Source organism: Cetorhinus maximus, chromosome 12, assembly GCF_964194155.1.
Source record: "Cetorhinus maximus chromosome 12, sCetMax3.hap1.1, whole genome shotgun sequence".
NCBI lineage: Eukaryota > Metazoa > Chordata > Chondrichthyes > Lamniformes > Cetorhinidae > Cetorhinus > Cetorhinus maximus.
Genome location: NC_135890.1, coordinates 55981152 through 55988645, shown reverse-complemented (window position 1 = coordinate 55988645; position 7494 = coordinate 55981152). Strand labels below are relative to the sequence as shown.

At 45.6% G+C, this 7494-nt stretch overlaps 1 protein-coding gene across 7 annotated transcripts in view; it reads left to right on the top strand.

Annotated features, from left to right (window-relative positions):
* Positions 1-955: 955 nt before the first annotated feature.
* LOC144687463 (GTPase KRas) overlaps positions 956-7494 on the top strand; it is a 63935-nt gene continuing 57396 nt past the window's right edge. Inside the window, exons 1-2 of one of the 7 annotated variants that reach the window (XM_078553650.1) lie at positions 1029-1449; positions 3572-3636. The gene's annotated coding sequence lies outside the window, so the exon portion shown is untranslated. Of the gene's footprint in view, positions 1450-1631; positions 1881-3571; positions 3637-7494 lie in introns of those variants that run through there. The other 6 variants (XM_078553647.1, XM_078553652.1, XM_078553648.1 and 3 more) reach the window with 6 other exon arrangements.

Sequence of the window (7494 nt, the reverse complement as noted above, 5' to 3'; positions counted from 1 at the left end):
TTTTAAACCACTGCAGTCCATGTGGTGTAGGTACACCCACGGTGCTGTTAGGGAGTTCCAGGATTTTGACCCAGCGACAGGGAAGGAACAGGGATATATTTCCAAGTCAGGATAGTGAGTAGCTTGGAGGGGAACTTGCAGGTGGCGGTGTTCCCATCTATCTGCTGCCCTTGTCCTTCTAGATGGTAGTAGTAGTGGGTTTGGAAGGTGCTGTTGAAATTTTTACTTAACATCCTCTTGCTCTCAGACCAGTTGCACGCCTCTCAAAGTTTTAAAAATAAACAAGAAACTGCATTCTTGAGGTACGTCCAGTTTTGAATTGTTTAATTTGTGTGTAAGGGGTGGGGAAATAGTTCAATTTCTTTTTTCCGGTTTGCTGAGCTTAGTCGTGAAAGACACGATTTGCCGCTGGAATCCGTCAGAGACCACACTATATTTTAGTGAAGAAGTGACGATTTAAGCCAACCCACGTACTGTCAATTGCCCACGGACAGCAAAGAGGCCAGAGATACAGCGGAGAGCGGAGGCCACGGTGAGAGCTAGCTACATTTCTTACATTCCTGTCCACATATTTGCATATTTGTTTAGCTAATTCATGAAGAAACTTATTTATTGACCCAGACGCTCACACGTGGTAAGCGAAATTTCAGGAAGAATGTGTCCCCCACAGCCTGTGCTATGAATTATGTAGCTGAGTGTATTTACTTGTGCGGCTGCAGTTGTGTCAAATCCTCATTGGTAAAAGGGGTGGGAGGCAGTAAGGGGGAAAAAAGCACTCACCACTTCCCTTTTGGTCTTTACCTAGTATTTAAATCCAGACTGTGACGTTACAAGGTGGTAAATTCCCTGAGCAATCGATGCAACGTTTTTTAAAAAAACTCATCCAGGAAACGCCAGTTACCTGCTGACGTCAAAAGAGCAGTCATGTGGACTTAATTTGTTTTTTTTAAAGATATGATTTATTATTGGGGTAAAATTCAAAGTTTTAAAGGGACGATTAAAATGAGGAAATAAAAGACCACGTACATTTGTCACAACAATTGCCAGCCTTGTGTATTTTTTTGTGAGCAGTGTCCAATAGAAAGGAGACGGCGGTGTGAAATTGACAAAACGCCCTGGTCAGTTTCACTATGTGGCCCAGCCAGTGGGAATTTATTTCATGTTGACCCGCCCTTCACTCGCACCCTGCTTATTCTTCAAAAAAAAATACTTCTCACCAAACATACCCCCTTCCCCACCCCACTCACTTTTCCCCCAACCAGCAGCCATCCGCGGCTCGCTTCGCTTCCCACGTACTCAATGTTTGCTTATCCGCTCCAGCCGGCCGCGACAAAGAGGGACGGACCCAACGAAACAGCGAGAGGAGAGAGGGAGGTTGCTGCAGACGAGGAGGACTCTGAGCAATTCTTTCATTTTAAGAGGCCACCCAGCCACGGCAAGAGTTTGCGGGTAAGGGCTTTCGATTCATTTATGAAAGAATTTGAACATGACAGGGAAGAAGTACATTAGGAGGGGGGAGCTTGGTGGCTGGGTGGGGGTCCTGAGAAAAGAGAGAAAGTTGTGTGTGGATGTGAAATTCACACGGGGCATTGTCAGTTTTGATACATTGTGTTCCATTGGAACGTTGGGTATCGAGCGTGCGTTCCATTGGAACGTTGGGGATTTCGGAGGCACGGACCCCGCTCGCTCTCCGGAGGAGATAGCGCCTCCCGGCCAGAGGCGCCTGAACTCTGATTCCACACCCCACCCCACACGGCCGAAGGGGAAAAGCCGCCACCCCGGATGAGTAATCGATACCCAAAACGTTCGTGTGGAAACCGGGAGATTTGAGCTCGGACCTGCTGGCGGTTCGACCAGTCGTCCTCCCCGCAAGTGAAGGGGTAAGGGGTGGTCGAAGAGGAGCCACAAACTTTGGTTGTGGGGGGAAAAACGCCCATTGATTTACCATCGCTTCTCGGGCCCTGCAATGCAGATAGAGGCAGCCAGGAGTGGCTGACTAGGTCTAGGGGGGGTGGGGTGGTGAAAGCTGAATTAGTGCAACTCCCTGCGTTCTTGCGCAAGTTTAAACCCGGCGGGGAATTAGCCCAAGTTGTTGGCCTCGTGTGCGTCTGTTTTTTTTTGTGGGGTGGGGAAAAGACATTTTGGTGGACTTTACTCAGTTGTATGTTTAATTCAGGCGACTTTGAACACTATCAACTGGAGTGAACCTTTTGAACACTTTGCACAAGATATCTCGAGTTCTTTAAACGGAAATGAAACCTAAATTTAGTCATGGTTGAATTATATTCAAGAATAGTACTACTTTTGGGGAGGTGGTGGGGTTTTTAAAGTCCTCTTACAGATTTATATAAGCCCACACTTGTTTAAAGTTTTAAATATGATCTGAACTTTTAATTTCACAGTTTCAGCGTTGTTGGACAGTTTACTTGTTCGCAGCTCACAATTTTCATTTAAAAGATAATGGGGGTGGCACTTAACGTCCCATCTGAGGCTGATTGCCTCGTATTGTGCGGCTGTAATCGGCTAGGGGTGGCTGCCTCGAAAGGGCAGAAGTGGGCCAAGGTATTTCTCGCCCCCCAGTTTTATTGAGTTTCATTGGCTTGCTATATGGTAGAATTTCAACTGGATTTGGATGGTTTGTACGGAAACGGATTACACTGCGAGCCCTTAGAAAAGATGATGGTCGCTGTGATTGTTTCTAATTTACATTTAAAGTGCTTCGAGTCCAATGTTTGACAGGCGCGGTGATTTCCAACCAGCTTGATATCACGAGATATTCCGAGCTGAGTTTGTTTTAAGCAGCGATATAACAAAATAATGGAATGTAGCAGTTTTCCTCTAATGTATCTAAATTGGGCTCTGCATTCATTTGATTATCGCCATAGCCAAATCATTTTTTCAGAAATCGTGATGGCGGGGGGATGGGCACCTTCATATACAAGTAGGTGCAGAAGGTGAGTGTTAGACAGTGCTAGACAAGGAAGTAATACCGTATTAGATAGCAGACTAAGACCACGAGGGGGACACACCAAGGCAAACATCAACTGCAGCTGGAGAGTCATCAACTGGATGAAAGACGCTCTTTGGTCTGCCCGAAACTTGTTGGTCTTCCAGTGCAAAGAGTTGTCCCCGACCGAGTGTTGCAGACTGGCACATCCCAAGGGCCAAGACTAAGAGCTGAGGGACGCACTAAAGCTTGGGGCAGCTGCCGCAAAGGCCCAGTGGGTAAAGGTCGCTGTCTAACACCTTTCAGCCATAGTGCAGCGGAGCTGGGAATTGTATAGACCCCTCGGGCTGCACAACTCTCAAAGATTGTATGTAGTGAATACTAAATATATCATAATTGTATTGAAGCATCTGAGTGCAACATGATGTATGTTGATAACTCCAATACCACTGTCTGTAATGACCATATTGCAATGACTGTAATATTCATTGATTGTATTGAAGCACCTCGTGATCCATGTGGAAAAGTTGAATCTGATTGTGCTTTTTGTGATAGCCATTTAGAAATGTTTTGCAATGTTCTTTCAGATATTTCATGAATTAAGTATATTTTTCCAAAAAGAAGACTACAAGGGATGCAGGACAGGTTTACAATGCTTGTATGTAAATGCACAAGGTGTGGTGAATAAGGTTGGTGAGTTATAAACACAAGTAGCAGTGGGAATATGATGTGGTGGCAATGCTGTAATAGAAATGTGACTTAAAACTGCTGAGCACTGGGTTCTTAATATGTAAGGATATAAAGTGTTCAGAAAAGATAGAGAAGGCAAAAAAGATAGGGTGTGCCTGGACTAGTAATTCAGAGACTCCAGTTAATGCTCTGGGGAAATGGGTTCAAATCTCACCATGGCAGCTGGTGAAATTTAAATTCAATAAATAAATCTGAAATTGAAAGCTAGTCTCAGTGATAGTGACAATGAAATTATCATCGATTGTTGCAAAAACCCATCTGGTTCACTAATGCCCTTTTAGGGAAGGAAATCTGCCATCACAGAATCACACTGCAAAAGAGGCCCTTCAGCCCATCGAGTCTGCACCGACACGTGAGAAACACCTGACCTACCTACCTAATTAATCCCATTTACCGGCACTTGGCCCATAGCCTTGAATGTTATGACGTGCCAAGTGCTCATCCAGGTACTTTTTAAAGGATGTGAGGAAACCAGCCTCCACCACCCTCCCAGGCAGTGCATTCCAGACCGTCACCACCCTCTGGGTAAAAATGTTTTCCCTCACATCCCCCCTAAACCTCCTGCCCCTCACCTTGAACTTATGTCCCCTTCTGACTGATCCTTCAACTAAGGGGAACAGCTGCTCCCTATCCACCCTGTCCATGCCACTCATAATCTTGCACTTACTTGGTCTGGCCTACATGTGACTCCAGACCCATTGCAATCTGGTTGACTGCCCTCTGAAATGGCCTAGTAAGCCCTTCAGTTCAAGGGCATTTAGGGATGGGCAAAGAATGCTGGCCTTGCCAGTGACACCCACACCCCATGAAAGAATAATAAAAAATAAATTACTGATTGGGGAAGACATTGCAGTGTTGAAAAGACAGGATTTCCTTGGTGCAAGGACAGAGTCTGTTTGGTTAAGAGTTGAGAAGCAATAACGATAAGATCACACTTAAGATAAAAGCAAAATGCTGCGGATGCTGGAAATCTGAAATAGAAACAGAAAATGCTGGAAAAACTCAGCAGGTCTGACAGCATCTGTGCAGAGAGAAAAAAACAAAGTTAACATTTCAAGTCCTGATGACCCTTCAGAGTTGAAGAGAAGTGGAAATGTGATGAAATGTATACTGTTAATAAAGTGGGATGGGGCAGGTGGAGCTGGATAGAAGGCCAGTGATAGGTTGACACAAAAGAGGGATTGACAAAGATGTCATGAACAAGAGGACAAAGGGATGTTAATGGTAGTGGTTAGTGCTAAAAAGGTGCTAATAGTGGCATAAAGGTAAGAAAGCAAAATGTGATTATAGCAGAACAAGGGTAGCATTGTGTGAAAGAACAACATGGAACAAGAGACGGATGGCCCTGTAGGGGGTGGGGTGGTGGTGGGGAGCGGAAAAGAAGGATAGAAAATTGGGGATGGGGGAGGGAATCAAACTATGGATAAATGAATAAAAATAAAACAAGTGAGTAAAAAATGAATGTAGAAGGGGGTGAGGATGGAGGACAGGCTTCATGGTCTAAAGTTGTTGAACTCGATGTTAAGCCCGGAAGGCTGTAAAGTGCCTAGTTGGAAGATGAGGTGCTGTTCCTCCAGTTTGCGTTGGGCTTCACTGGAACATTGCAGCAGGCCAAGGATGGTCATGTGGGCATGATAGCAGGGTGGAGTGTTGAAATGGCAAGCGACAGGGAGGCCTGGGTCATGCTTGCGGACAGACCGAAGGTGTTCCGCAAAGCGGTCACCCAGTCTGCGTTTGGTCTCCCCAATGTAGAGGAGACCACATTGGGAGCAACGAATGCAGTAGACTAAATTGAGGGAAGTGCAAGTGAAATGCTGCTTCACTTGAAAGGAGTGTTTGGGCCCTTGGACAGTGAAGAGAGAGGAGGTAAAAGGGCAGGTGTTGCACCTTCTGCAATTGCATGGGAAGGTGTCTTGGGAAGGGGATGAGGTGTTGGGGATGATGGAGGAGTGGACCAGGGTGTCCTGGAGGAAATGGTCCCTATGGAATGCTGACGGGGTGTGAGGGGAAGATGTGTTTGGTGGTGGCATCATGCTGGAGTTGACGGAAATGGCGGAGGATGATCCTTTGAATGTGGAGGCTGGTGGGGTGAAAAGTGAGGACAAGGGGGGTCCTATCATGGTTCTGGGAGGGGGAGGAAGGCGTGAGCATGACCCAGACCTTCCGGCCGCTTGCCATTTTAACAAACCATCCTGCCCTCATGCCCACATGTCTGTCCTTGGCCTGCTGCAATGTTCCAGTGAAGCCCAACGCAAACTGGAGGAACAGCACCTCATCTTCTGATTAGGCACTTTACAGCCTTCCGGGCTTAACATTGAGTTCAACAACTTCAGACCATGAACTCATTTTTCCATCCCCACCCCCTTCTACATTCATTTTTTGCCCACTTGTATTTTTGTTCATTTATCTGTAGTTTTTCTCCCATTTTCTATCCTTTCTTCCCTCCCACCGCTGCCCCCTCTCCCCACTCCATCCCCTACAGGGCCATCTGTCTCTTGTTCCATGTTGTTCTTTCACACAATGCCATCCTTGTTCTGTTTTAATCACATTTTGCTTTCTTACCGTTACGCCACAATTAGCACCTTTTTAGCACTAACCACTACCATCTGTCCTCTTATTCGTGACATCTTTGTCAATTCCTGCTTTGCCTCCACCTATCACTGGCCTTCGATCCAACTCCACCTGCCCCACCCCCCTTAAACAGTGTAAATTTTGCCACATTTCCAGTTCTCTTTAGCTCAGAAGGGTCATAAGGACTTGAAATGTTAACTTTGTCTTTTTCTCTCTCCACAGATAATGTCAGACCTGCTGAGTTTTTCCAGAATTTTCTGTTTTTATTTAAGGTCACACTACTTAGGCTATTCTATCCTCCTCCTTTAGGTACCATGCCATTAGGGGATGTTTGCGACCATGGACTTCCATTAGATTGGTCCATGATTATCTTGGCAAAGTACTGCAGTTGTTTGTTGTTGCTTTCTGCGGTATGGCTGACCAGGAAACTTTCCCACTCTTACCTTTCTGCTGCCAGGCGTATTGGAAGGATTTACAGGCTGATAACCTGTTTGAGTGCATTATGAATGCACGATCAAGTCCCAGAGCTTCTGGTCCATAGGATGGACATTTGAAATAAACTTGCAGGGGTACGGTTATAGAGCAGGGGAGTGGGACTTGCTCTGCAAGGAACCAGCATGGGCTGAATCGCCTTGCTCTGTGCTGTTGAAAAATGACTCTTTGACTCTCTGCCTGCTGCGGTGAGTGTTAAATACAGGGTGTTGGATGGGATAGTTAACTGGCTCCAAGCATCCACTGGAACTGAAAACTAGTTTATTTAATTTTAAACCAAGGCAAAGGTCAGAGTGATGAGTGTGAAGGTTGTCTGAATGGGTGAATGGACTACTCTGGGGCAGGTGCTAACTGTTCTACTGTACTCAATGCTGGTACATTGTGTACTATGAACTTTAAATGGCTTCAGATTTCAATCTGAAATAAGAAATGTTCATTGGCCAAATATTTTTGGAATACCAGATTTTTCTCCCCCTGTGAAGTAAATGTTGGCATTTTTTTTAACCCATCCTTAGTTGCCCTCAAGTGGTAGTGGGCTGCCTTTTTGAATTGCTGCAGTCAGAGCTGTAGCAGTTTTGATATGATTGAGTGGCTTTTGGGGGCCACTTCTGAAGACAATTAAGAGTCAAGCATGCTGGTGTACGTGTCAATCGGGTAAGGGCGGCAGGTTTCCTACCCTAAAGATAGTGAACCAGTTGGATATTTCTGAGAATTTGACTGCTTCATGGTCACTT